The following is a 12,370-nucleotide window of genomic DNA, read 5'->3' on the forward strand; positions in this document are numbered from 1 at the left end:
ATTCCTTTTTGGTTTGAAATTTGTATTTTGGATATCTCCCTCGAACATACATATTAATGCTTATGAAACCTAAACAAATATACTTTTCTCAATTTTTCTTTAGTAATTTTCTCCTCATTCTTGATTTCCTACCAAGCATTTTGATTCACGCAGCGCCATAAACGGCGTGGAGATGAAATAAAAAAATTTTGTGTTTCTTGATAGTACTATTCAAATTAATATACAAAGATAAACTACATTTGCTTTTCATTGATATACAACCCTTCAGCTGTGATGATTCTCATCGCATCAGCTGAAAGAAGAATTTTAATTTAAAATAAATTACCTCAAGCAAAAACTTAACACTTTTCACTTACTCTCTGCTGTAAAATATATAGCTTTTAGTGCCAGATTAAGAATGGATAGTCCAGGCTCTGAAAAAATCTCAACGATCGGATTTCATTGTAATTCAGTTCAACATTTCCCTTATAGAGCGCCTCTGTGACTTTTTCGTCTTGTTTTAGACATGCCTCTGGAATGATAAAAACTTAAATAGCTTAAAGAAGTGATTTATTTGTTTATTAAAAATCACTTCCATGGACTAGAAGCGTCACATCTTCAGCTAGAATCGTTTGTGCTTTTCTCTTCTCTGGTAATTTTTTTGTGTTCTTCAATGAGAAATGCAATTTGTTTGATAAAAGTGAATAACTTGAGAAGCTTCTCGACTTCAAAATCTGGCATTTTCAAAAAGAATTGATAAAGAACAATTGGCGACATTTTTTTCTCCGTCCAGCCAAATATTCATTGCCAGCAGATTTTCCGAACTTGTCTTCTCCTTCGTTGGTCACAAGAGGCAGTGTCAATCCAAATACTGATTTCTTTTTTTCTACTCTGCTGATAGTTCGTGGCCAGTCATTAAGTTACCCATTTGTTCACTGCCTCTCATTTGAAAGTGACAATTGTATTTCTGAAGCAAATGCAACCAGTCGTAAGCTTGGAAAATTTGATATGTGAATTCGGTAAAGCTCATTCCAGCTGCACTATCAAGTCGCGACTGGACTGACGATATTGAGAGCATTGATCCAATTCGAAAGTGTCTTCCCATATTGGCAACAAAGTCCACTACATTCAGATTTTCGTACCATGATGCATTGTTGACGACTCTGAAAGAAAGATTAGATTAGATTAGATTAAAAACGATTGAGTTTTTAATTAGGTTTCTTTTATAGGTAACTAATTGGAGATAGGTCATTTTTGTTTTTACTTGTGCTCCAAAGTCCATCCTGATGATTCTTGAATATTCTATTAAGGCGTTTTTCTATAGCAATTAATTTGTCTCAATGACCGACGACCCTAGTTTATTTCGTTCTGTTTTTGTTTTGCCACTAGGATCACCGATAAGACCCTAGCTTTTCCAATTAACGCAATTAGATTGTGTCTTTCTCGATGCCATGCAAAAGTCCAATTATTACCAGGAGATGCCTACGTGTAGACTATCGGCAGCTGGATCATAGCCGTTGTTTGTTGTTTACTTGTGAAAAGCTTTGTCATTTCCGGACTACCGTTTTAAGAAGAACAGAATATAATTCATTACGATTTCTTATAGTTTTTATAAACATACAAAACAATATGGAACTTACCCAGCGGTGTCTGGAAAGTGATCCTGAAAGAATCCTCTATCAGCTAGAGCCAATAAGTTACTTTGAGAAATACTTCTTCGGATATGATAAAGGCACTTTTTAGATCGATGAAATAGTTGACTGTGGATCATTTTGTATGAAAGTATTTATATAATATAGATAAAACAGTTAATCAGGAGTACTATTAACAACTTTGTTTTTATTAATTTTCACTTTTGTTTTGATTTATTTAAAATTTAAATCGCAGAAATTGTATTTTGTTTTCTTTTTAATTTTCGTTGTCAAAATACTTACCTCGCTGTTGATCTGTCAAAACTGGGTACAACTCAAATTGGGCCACGTTCGCATTGCAGTTCTAGGGTGCGCCTATACTTTCGGCATGATTTTTTCTGTTTTAAGCTAAACTTTTCATTAAAATCATAGAATTTGTTTGCAAAAAGCAGTTAAATATTATTTTTAGCACAGTTTTCACAAAAAACGAGTTTCTAAATTAATTTTTTCTTGAAATATTGCATTAATTTTTCAAAGTTTGAACTCAACGGATCTCTTTTTTGAACGGCTGAGTTCACCTCATAGTTTTTTCCCCCGCCGTTAAGCAATATGGGCACAAATTCCATAACAACCACATTTAAAATGGCTTGGTCCCATAATAAATGCGCGGGGCAACTAACACATGCTTATCCTTATGGACAAAATCCTCCCAATTTAGCTTGTACGCCAAAAGAAGGCAAACCCATTAAGTCGGGACTCTATATAATATATATCCTCTATGCCTTTAGGGCTCTTTTTCGTACAAACGCTATATAAAAAAAAATTAAGAAAAACTTTACCACAGTGTAACTTTGGTGATCACAGAGTCGGAACCCTATACTTATCTTTGTGGATCTTGTTGTTGAGTGACTCCGATTTTGTTTCGAGTGACATACATTCATAAAAAAAATTTAACTTTTCCTGGAACTAGGTCTAGGTTGTTAAGAGCTAAGTTGGTTTAGTTTTAAGTAGGTCGATGGTCTTTGATGGTGAAGGTGGCTGATGATGGTGAAGGGTGCTGATGATGGTGAAACATGTGATAATGATGATAACGATGTTGTTGTTGTAATTGTTAAGAAGTACATGTTTTATATTTGTGCGTTATATGCATTCGCTCACTGCTCAGTAGGTATTGTTGAGTATAATAGAGTGCAAATTCTCGCAGGTGCATACACTTGAGTGAAGGTCGGAGCCATACATGTGCGGGCGAGTATGTACAACCTTGTCTGCACTCGGGCTTCGCTTGAACATCGGAAGTCGCAACACTAGGTGGATGGTACACGGTGCCTCGACGAGCACAATCAACACCAAAAACGAATTATGCACTTGCACTCTTAGTAATTTCCCTGATGATAAATTCGGCAAGCAGCTGCCTTAAACTGTGCGTATAAAATTTCATACAAAAAACCTCCTTAGTTTCTATTATCGCCATTTTTAAAGCAATTACGTTGTTAAGGTATAAAAGTGCGCTATCTTATTTATTTCATAAAGAAGAAATAATTTAAGAAAAAAAACTGAAAATGTCTTACACGTCACGAAGGAGCGTGTGTAAAGATTCGGATTTATATTTATTATTTACAAAAGTAATACTTATAAATATCAGTTTTGAAATGAAAACTATTGTAGTACCGGTGGTCTATGTTCAAACCCTTTTTTTATTTTTCACGGGTACTGCCTTTTGCGGGGAATTGACAAATCCTCAGAGTACCTAATTCTAGACATGAAAACTGCTTTTTCAAACTAGCTGTTCGAAATCGGCTTACAACAAAAATAACCAGTATTGTGTAATGATTTTTTTCATAAAACTATTTTAAAGTTCGATGTACAAAATTAAGTTTGATAAGAATATGAGTTTAACTACTAATATTTTGCAAAATAGGGCAGAAAATTGAAATTTTTTAAATGCAACAATATTGAATGTTTATTTAAAATTGTAAAACATTAACATTTAGTAAAAACAAAAATTATAGTAAAAAAACCGAGAAAAAGTAGGTGTTTTTGAAAATTTCTTTAAAACAACCGTTACTCGAAAGCCGTTGAGATGCGGTATAGACAAGTTGCCAAATTCTGGTAGGTCATAACCTGACCGTTCATCATATACAGTTCGGACCATTACTTATGGGACACCCTGTATATGAAGGTATGTGAGATTCAGTATTTTGAACGGCTGCTCCTGATTTTTCCTATACGATCTTTTGCTTCAGTAGGCATCTGTCACAACGGTTATATAGGTTATTTCATCAAGCCAATCAACATAGCCACGTTTTCATAATGCGTCTTCTTAGGCAGCAATTAGCATGTTGTTCTTTACGACATCTTTCCACATTGTTCCATCTGCTTATTCTATTTGATGATACTTATTGAATGGTAGAAAAGGTATGTACATCTTTGACAGACGTTTATGTTTGTTGAAAGTATTACTAGCTCTTGCTAGTAACTACGCGCTAGGAAAGGTAATTGAATTTCTTTGTGTTCAATTTATCCTGATCAAAATGCACACAGCTGCAAAGGAATATTAAAGCAATAAATGTTTGTATTTATCGTAATTACATTTTTTGTTGTTGATACTTTGGTCATGCTAGTTTGTTACATTTAATTACGAAAACAATTTGATAAAGCTATATATAGCTTTCTTTAATAAGCGAGTTTAATATATTAACTTAGCACTTTTTGTAAATTTATTTTATTAAAGACTCCAGAAGGTTTTAGTTTTTATGTGTCAATATTACACACATAGTTTAAAATAGTAATTTTTGTACGTGAAAACTTTATGGACTTTAAAATGGAAAGTGTTAGTTTACCTAAAGGTTCGGTTGCAGAAAGAGTACTGATGTTTGAAAAATGCCCTAAAGTCAAAGAGATTTCTAAAACTAAAATGCATAAGTCTCTAATCAAAGTAAGTTTTATTCGACATCTCTCATATATCGATATTATTTACTTTATTGTATTCAAAAATAAAACTATTTAAAAACTTTGTTAAAATAAACTCCATTAAAATCCAGATTTAGGAAAATTGGAAAATTTTACAGCAAACAAGAATATTATGTGGCGTGCTATACCACGTTACACGGTGTATTTTATTTGATTTATTTTAAATGAAAATGGTAAATAAAATCGTCTATCGCAGGTAATTTTCTTTTCTTTTGTGAAATAAACTGCAAAGAACTTCTGTAAATATTCGAAAAATAAATTATATTATTAATCTAAGTGAATATCGACCATCCTCCTTAACTTCTAAGGCTCGTTTCCAACTACACCGTTTTGACCATACGGCAAAAAATTGGACGGCATAAAGCGGATCACTGACTAATTACACATTATACGGTTTTAACCGTACAGTGAAACACAATATATGCAAGGTTCCTGCGCTAAGTATACTTTTTCACAGGTTAAGTTTGAAGTCTGCTGCACGCACAAAATTGTATGATATGTGAAAACATCCATTCCGTCACGTACGCTTTTGCCATGACTTTTAATATGAAAGCGTATAAGCTCTTCTTCGCGACTCTAAAAAAATGTCACCGTCCGGTTTTTTGCCGTACGGTCAAAACCGTGTAGTGTGAGATGACCCTAAGTCGTTTTCAACTTCCCCAGCTGCTAATTCATTATCAAACTAATTTTTCTTGTCAAGGATAAAGTTTTAAAGTAAGTAATTAATTTATTTATTTATTTAAAGATCTTTTTGTTACGTGATTGAAATGCTTTAACTAAAGATGATAGTGTTAAAATGTAGTTGATCATTGAACATTTTTTTTTTGAAACCGCAGTGTAGATCCATATTTAAAACCTTGCAACTAGTATTTTGCACTCAAATTCTGTTATTCCATTCAATGTTTGAACAATGAAGGTATATTGGCATTAATAAGGATTTTATTAAGAATTTTTTAATGGTTGAGAAACATAGGGGTTACATTTTTGAAAAATTCGTAAGAAATTCCATCTTCACCAGGTTTTTTGTTTGTTGATTTACTTGTTAAACACATCTTGACTTCCTTTGCTGGAAATTCCAGCATATAATTTATAGTTGATTCTTTTAATTTCTTTCGCAATTTTCCACAAGTCCTTCGAGTTTCTAGGAAAGACAAGTTCAATTGCCTTTGCATAAGCATAAGCATAAGCATATTTTTTGTGCATACATAACATTTTAGAACTTTCGTTTGCTTCCAGGTATCAGATTCTCAATTGAAGATCATTTGATGATCGCAGTGCTTTCAAAAGTGCAAACTATTTTTGCTTTGTTGCAGTCTTGTACAAAACATTTTTGGTTGATTTTTTAGTAAGATTGTAACACCAACATCCTTACATTTATTTTTTCTAAACAGCATTAATAATTTTTCAACACGCATAATCATTTTGTTTGCACACCAATGTATGTAAAGTATTATATTTTTTTTTCACACCACTGTAAATAAAATTGTAACAATTGTAACAGTAAAAGACTCCAGCAAAGAGTATAAAAGGCGAAGCAAAAATTGTAACAGAAAGCATTAGTTGGAATAAAGTTGTTTAGTAACCATACAACGTTAGTTGGAGTTGATTTTCTTTTCTTTCAAAGTTTGCTTTCTTCCTAAATTTTTTTCTATTAGTCAGTAGACAAGCTGAACTCCTTTGGTCGCTTGGCTCTGGTACAGCTTTTTGGAACTAGAGATCCACATTTGTCGTTCTTTCTTCGAACCAGTAGACAGGCTGAACTCTTTTGGTCGCCTGGCTCTGGAACACTTTCGTGCTCAAACCACAGATAATAAATTTATACAGATGTCTCATCCCAGCAGGAAAAAATGAAACATTTTTTTCTCAACAGACAAGCCTTAACAGACAAGAGCTTTTAAAAATAAAGCTGAGAAAGCTCTTTTTGCCTTGCATATTTTTTTTTTCGTTTTAGAAACTTTTCTCTTCTCATTTGTCATTTTGTTTGAGAACGAATACAAAAACAAAGTTTGATCCGTTGAAAACAAATGTATATCTTTTTTTTATGCGCGTTTTGGTGCGTAAAAGAAGAAAGGGGTGATAATGTTGGATCTTTTTTTTGTTTATTTTTTTGTGAATGTCGATTGTTAGGTGTCCGGTAAGGAGAATAGAAGAAGTGAATGTGCAGATGATTTGGTTTCTGTGTTTTACGTTCGTACGATCGTACGTTCGCTACGTTTTTCTCGTCATCCATAGCTCAAAATCAGAAGAGATATCGACTTCAAATAAATTTTGTTATACAGATAAAAATATATTTTTTGAAAAAAATCCAATCAAAGGTTTTTTTTATAAATCAAAAAAAACTAAACAAAAATTTGTCACCTCGAAAATTTTACGAATACAAAATTATTTTATCTCCAAACCAATTTTGTGCAACGAAAAATAAAGTTTTTAACATCTGGTAAAATTTTGAGAAAAATCTAATTGACTGTTTTTTTCACAAAAAATAAAAAATTAAAAAACAACTCACTAAAAGTTGGTAAAATTGATTTTCGACTCAAATATCTTTTCAAAAATTTGAGATCATGGTTTCCAACCAATTTTAATTTATAAGGAATATTGTTTTCAACATTCTGAAAAATTTTGAGAGAAATCAAATTGACAGTTTTTTTTACAAAAAATAAAAACCGAAACAAGAAAATTAATAAAATTTGGTAAAATTTGATTTTCGACTCAATACAATTTTGAGAAAAATAGAACTGAAAGAACTGAACTACATATTATATAAAGCAAGATAAACCCAGGGTTGTCGTTACTCAGTCGAATTCTGCATTCGACTTATCGACAAAAAATGAGCCAATAAAAAATGTTGGTAATATGGTAGATACGAGTATGTTGGTACATATCTACTTTGATTTTATTTTCAATTTTTGAATAGCTCAACAAAAGCTACTCGCTTAAGCCATGGTTGGCCTTACTACCGTTTTTATATATATTTAACATTTGAAGTAAAAATTTCAAGATTTTTGAGCTTATCTGGAAAATGCGTGAACAAATTTTAAACCAGGCATGAAGATTAGATTATTGAGACATCTACTTCCTTTTTCAAGCTCACAGCGATTCCAGTTCGACAAAACATCTCTAAAGGATTTTATTGTGCTTTCTTGGAATTCGGTCCGGAAATTCCATAACCTAAACTTACTAATATTTTTACTTTTAAAAGTCAAAGAACTCATCTTAAAAATTTCCTTTTGGGACCGAATTTGTAATGAGCATTGAAATATATGTTGAAGTATAAATGTATATTTTTTTTAATTCTTTGACAACAAAAAGTGCAGTTATTTTTTATGGGCAATTCTTTTTGAAAAATTAAACTGCAATAGACCTGCATTAAAGTGACAACGCTGGATAAACGCATATGATGAAAAGAATCATCAATATGATAGTATTTCATTATCATATTCATATGATCAGTATATGATGAAAAATTTGATATAAATTCACATTCTGCTTGTTAAAACATTCTATTTTGTTCATAAATCTGAAAAATTAGTTCATGAAAACTCCATTCCATGCACCCATCCATTTAAATTGTGCATATGACAAAAAAGTCTGTTTATGTAATATGTTGGTTCATAATTACGATAATTAGTTCATCAAAAAGATGAAAAAGTCATCAATATGACTATCCATTCACATTCTGTATTATAAAAATAAAAGGCTGTTTATTTCATTGATGTGATGAATTAGGTCATCAGTAAGATGATCACGCATATCGATTCATCTTCTCCACATGATAAAAAATAAGTCTGTTTTGTTCTTCAATATAATGAATAAGTTCATCAATATGATGATGATTAACATCATTGCACTTTACATGAATAAAATTGAAGTCCATTTTTGATGATAGTCTGCATCAATATGATGAAAAAAAATGACCTTTAATCCATTCATCAAATTGAAATCCATTCATCCATATGAAGAATAAATCATCAATAAGATGAAAAAATATCTTAATTCAACAAAAAGATGCTTTCATCATATTGATGAAATGTTTTGATGAAGTGATGAACTTAATTCATACCAAATTATGCTAAAATATTCCCAAAAAAGTTGATGAATGCACTTTCATCTTATTGATGATGCGTTCATCCGTCATCAAAAAGTTTTCATGAATTTGTGAATCATATGCATGAAAATTTCATCTTATTGATGATTTTCAGTTGATGAACGCCATTCTTCAATATGATGACGTCTTTTTTTTCAGTGCAGTCAACAACACTTCATTACGTTTAAAAACATATAAAACAGAAAAATGTATTTATGGAGATTTTACAAAATTGAAGAAAAAGAAGAATTTATAACAAAAATCCACATAAATGCACGCAACTAGCTTTAACATATCTGATTATAAAAACTCTAGCTATAAAGACAACCTTGTCCTAGCTTTGTTTCTATTTCCAAAGACAACTGTAAATATTTTTTTTTCTCGTCGTCGACAAGCGATCAACTCTCCTGCACCTACATTTTCAACGCATCACCACCAGCCACACCACACCACAAAAAATCAAAATAAAACAGTTTTGTTTTCATTTGTCAAGAATGATCTTGGTGTGTTATGTGTTACTGTGCATTAGGATTATGAGAGGAAAAGAACATACAAAAATGATTTCAGATTTTTCCTTGCCTTAGTTTTTATTCATAGGAAAGAAGACGAGCAACATAGCTTTCGTGTATTCATTTAGTGAATGTGTTGAACTTTTTGAAAAAGCTCTTTTTTTAGTTGATTTCAGTTTCATATATCATTTCTCACCATAAGGGTGAGACATCTGTATATTTATTATCTGTGCTCAAACTATCCGCTGTGCACTTACACACATACACACTGTTGCGTACAACAACAACGCTTAATTTTTACGCTTCAAGATGTTAATTTTTGTATGTATTCGGCCAAATTATTTTTGAGAACTGCCGGCAGTTCGTATGATGAATTGCTGTTGAAAAAAAAGCGAATTCAAGGGGCGTTTATGTATGTACGTAAAGTATATAAATTCAAAGTTGCAGTAACATTTTTGTTTTTTTTTCTCTGATTTGTGGAGTGATGGTAATTTCTACTATAGTAAATATAAGATCTTCAAAATGTTGGATTCTGTCAATCCAGTAATTTTTGGTAGTTTAAATATGGTTGTCAGGCCTACCCTCTCTTCTTTTTTGTGTAACCAATTGTAACAGTTGTAACAAATCAAATTCAATCTTATTGCAAATATTATCTCTTCACTGTGTATGTGTATAAGAAATCACTGAGTTCGTTATGTTATTTGCTGTAGTAAATTGAAAATCCCTAATTTACGCATTGATATCTACAATCAATAATACACTTTTGCTCCACTATTGTTCTGAGGACGTATTCTTCACAGCTGGAAAAAACACTGCATAAGCTTATCTATGTTTCCTATTCTGCAGGCCTTTTTCCGAGTGGATGGAAAACAGCATTTATCCCCAAAAAGATTATTGCACTTGAAATTTCAAAGGCATTTGATAGAGTTTGGCATCAATCTCTCTTATCAAAAATGCTCGCATTAAGTTTGAATGCATCTATATTGTAACGTGATACCAAACCAGAATATTTTTGAAAACAAATCCAATTAATGGGTTTTTTATCAATCGAAAAAAACTGGAAAAAAACCTCGAAAGTTTTAGGAATATAAAATGATTTCATCTCCAAGACAATTTTGTGCAACGAAAAAAAAACGTTTTTAATTCAGGGTAAAATTTTGAGAAAAATCAAATTGACAGTTTTTTTTTATAAAAAATAAAAACTTAAGAAAAACATTACTCAAGGTTTGTAAAAATTGAATTTCGACTCCGACTGTTTTAATTTTATCTTATAAGAAATATTGTTTTAAACGGTCGGTACCATTTTGAGAAAAATTGAATTGAATGTTTTTTTTACAAATAATAAAAACTTAAAAGAAAATTTAACAAAAGTTCGTAAAAATTGATTTTAGACATAAATATCTTTTCAAAAATTTGAAATTATGGCTTCGAGCTAATTTTAACTTAAAAGAAATATTGTTTTCAACATTCGGAAAAATTTTGAGGAAAAGCTAATTGACAGTTTTTTTTACAAAAAAAAAATAAAAACCTTAACAAAATTAACAAAAGTTGTTAAAAATTGATTTTTGACTTAAATACCTTTTCAAAAATTTGAGATATTGAGTTTGAGAAAAATCTAAAAAAACCGAAAAAACAATACTTAAACGTGTTAAAAATTTACTATATAATTTAAAATATTGTCTTCAAACTTTTTTTATTTCGCAAAATATATTGTTTCGATATTTTTTTTAATCGTACAGTGAGTTTTTTCATAAAAAAATAAAATCCTTAAAAAAATAGTAGGGCAATTTGGTAAAAATTGATCTTCGGTTCTTAATATTTCTCAAACTATTTAGCAAAACTAGATTTTCAAACTAAACTAAATTTAAAAATTTTTAAGAATAATTCAACTGACTTTTAAGCAAGACAAATCGACAGACAGAATGTGAAGTTATCAGTGTGGGTAGCATCCGAGCCTCTTTTTTTCATTAATTTTTCGAACATTTTTGAGAAGGTGGGAAGAAGAGAAATAGGCCTGTAGTTAGACATATTTGTTCTATATTCTTTTTTATAAAGAGGGATCACATATGCACATTTAAATTGTTGAGGAAAACAACCTTGTTCAACACTTAAGTTAGATATAAGTTACTAGATATTCCATCTGAAGTACAAGAGTTTTTGTTTACCAATGATAAAATAATTGTATAAGTTTCAAAAGATGAAATAACATCGAAAGCAAAGCTGTTAGGTTGTAAATATTCGGAATCTAAACTGTGTTGATCAGGACAATTGCAATCAACATACAAATCAAAAGAAGGCTTTAATTTGTTAAAAATTTGCGTAAAATATTCATTGAATTTGTTTGAAATACATTTTGAATTGCATTGTGAGATATCGTCTGCAACAATAGTTCCTATTGCGTGAGAGTTCCTAAAATATGGTTGATAATTTTCCATTCCTTTTTTACATTGCCTTTCGAACTTTTAAAAACATTAAAATAATAATTTTAACCAGTCAATTCAATGTTAATTTTAACAGCTTTACATAACGAATCTTAAAATTTGAGTAGTTTTGTATTATTTGGGTGTTTTTTTCAGCTTAGTACCAATTTTGTTTTTATTTTGTATCTGCTTAAGGTCATGTCGCATACAAAAAAATTGATTGGTGCTTTGCGCTTAGCTTTGTAGCGTTCACATTTTTTTTTGAAATATTTAAACGAAATAAACGGGTTTTGATTGAAAATATATTGGGCTAAATATTTATAAAGGAATACAAAATTAAAAAAAAATGTTTGTTCCTTAACAGCACTAGAATCACTAAAAAATCATTAAATTCAGGTAGTTACTTGCGAACAACAATGGGGCAGTGTGTTAAATATAATTTTTTAATTTTTTATATTTTTTTCCAAAAAACAATAAATTTTTATAAATAGCACCAATTTTTTTTTTAATTTATTTATTTATTCCAAGAAAAATTGTAGAAAACTATGAAAGATAGTTCAAATTTGCATTATGGCATAGGTGCAAAAGTTGATAAAATTTCCAAAGTATAACAGCCAGCTAAGTCAATTCAACTTTTTTTTCAAATTCTAAATATATGTTCAGATATTTGCTTTTAATTTTTTTTTTTAAATAGTTATAGTAACTTTTTTAGACAAAAAATCTAAAATGCATTCTTTTTTTCCAATATTTTTTGCGAATTCATGGGGCGAACTGATT

At 30.5% G+C, this 12,370-nt stretch overlaps 1 pseudogene; it reads right to left on the bottom strand.

Moving 5' to 3' along the window:
* Positions 1-233: 233 nt before the first annotated feature.
* Positions 234-1,750, bottom strand: LOC129944077 (tyrosine--tRNA ligase, mitochondrial-like; annotated as a pseudogene).
* Positions 1,751-12,370: the final 10,620 nt, after the last annotated feature.

This window comes from Eupeodes corollae, chromosome 1 (assembly GCF_945859685.1).
Source record: "Eupeodes corollae chromosome 1, idEupCoro1.1, whole genome shotgun sequence".
Classification (NCBI taxonomy): domain Eukaryota; kingdom Metazoa; phylum Arthropoda; class Insecta; order Diptera; family Syrphidae; genus Eupeodes; species Eupeodes corollae.